Genomic DNA, 2,011 nt, shown 5'->3' with positions numbered 1-2,011 from the left:
TTTTTTTTTTGGTTGTAGTTGTTGTTTGGCAGGCCCGGGCTGGATACGAACCCTCCAGGTCTGGTGTATGTGGCTGGCGCCCTAGCCGCCAAGCCATAGGCTCCAAGCCTGAGTAATTTCTTGAAATCTTTCAATTCATTAAATTTCACTTCAACTGTATCTAATCTGTTGTTTTAGCCAGTCTTTTGATTTTCTAATTCTAATAAATTGTTTTTATATAAAATACAATTTGCTGTTTTTTAGCCCTTTCTTGTTCCTTAGTCACAGTTTCAATCCTACATATTAAACATGTTTATTATATATTGTACGTCTGATAATTCCAGTATCTGTAATATCTGCAGCTCTGGTCTTTTGTTTCTGTTATAATGACTTGTGGTTTTTGTTTTTTTCTTTTTTAGTGCAAAGTCATTTTTGTTGGAACTCTATCTGGTGTGAGTACTTAATGCCTGGGCTTAGGGAAGTTTCTCCAGAGAGGATTGTCATTTGCTAGCTTGGAGTTGCAAACAGTCAAATTCTAAAAGCAGTTTTATTTTGTGCATCCGTTTCAGCAGGTCAAGAGAACACCTGAAAACAAACTGGTGGAACGTGACTGTTTAAGTCAAATGTGGAGTTTTTCCTTAGGTCCCAATTTTAGGTTCAGGATTAGAAGCATGGTGTCCAGTTGTGGTAGGCTGTTCTGAAATGGCTTCTCATGACCCCTGTCACTTGGTATTCCTCCCTTGTGTAATTCACTCCCTATATGTGTGGTCTGGACCTAGTGATAGGCTTCTAACAAATATACTGCAGCAAAAATGATGGGCTGTAACTTCTGTGATTAGGTTACAAAAAACTGTGACATCCATCTTGCTTATTCTCTTTCTTGCCTTACTTGCTCATCCTGAGCAGCTCTATGGAGAGGCCCAATGTGGCAAGGAACTGAAGGCAGCCTGCGGCCAATAGCCAGCAAGGAGCTGAGGCCCTCAGATCAAACTGTGAGAAACTGAACCGTGCCCACCACCACATGAGCAAGCTTGGGAGCAGATCCTTCCCTACTTGAGCCTTAAGATGACTGCCACTTCAGCTAACACCTTGACTCCTGCGTGTGAGAAAGCCTGAGCCAGAAGATCAGCTAAACCATGAAGACTCCTGACCCACAGAAATGGTGAGATCATAAATGTTACTGTTTTAAGCCACTACGTTTTGGAGTAATGTGTTATTCAGCAGTGGATAACTAATATACCAATCGAGGGTGGCCACAGTCCCCCTCTATTTTTCATAGGTTTAGCCGTATCTGGATCACTCTTTCCAGCTATGGCCATCATTCCTTAAGAGGAATACTGGAACAAGCCAGAAAGTACTCTAAGGAAGACTGTTGCATGGAGGGTAGGGGGTTTGGGGGGTGGTAAACCTAAAAGGTCTGAGAAATATGTCATGTGAAGAACAGATGAACAAACTGTGTGTGCTATACCTACAAAATTGATCTATGATAACTTCTTAAAATTTTTTTTTTGTTTTTTGTTTTTTTTTGAGACAGAGTCTCACTTTGTTGCCCTGGGTAGAATCCTGTGGTGTCATACCTCACAGCAACCTCAAACTCTTGGGCTCAAGCAATCCTCTTGCCTCAGCCTCCCAAGTAGCTGGGACTTACAGGTGCCCACCACAGCGTCCAGCTATTTTTAGAGACAGGGTCTCACTCTAGCTCAAGCTGGTCTTGAACTCCTGAGCTCAGGCAATCCACCTGCTTCAGCCTCCCAGAGTGCTGGGATTACAGGCGTGAGCCACTGCACTGGGCTAACTTTTCAAAATTTTTAAAAAATGGCTCAGCGCCTATAGAACAATGGTTATGGTGCCAGCCACATGGCACCGAGGCAGGTGGGTTTGAACCCAGCCTGGGCCAACTAAACAATAACAACTGCAACAAAAAAAATAGCCAGGTGTTGTGGTGGGTGCATGTAGTCCCAGCTACTTGGGAGGCTAAGGCAAGAAAATCGCTTAAACCAAAGAGTTTGAGGTTGCTGTGAGCTATGATGCT

Source organism: Otolemur garnettii, unplaced genomic scaffold, assembly GCF_000181295.1.
Source record: "Otolemur garnettii isolate 467f Iridium unplaced genomic scaffold, OtoGar3 scaffold00051, whole genome shotgun sequence".
NCBI classification, from domain to species: domain Eukaryota; kingdom Metazoa; phylum Chordata; class Mammalia; order Primates; family Galagidae; genus Otolemur; species Otolemur garnettii.
The sequence above is the reverse complement of the archived record's forward strand: the minus strand, read 5'-3'. Positions refer to the sequence as shown.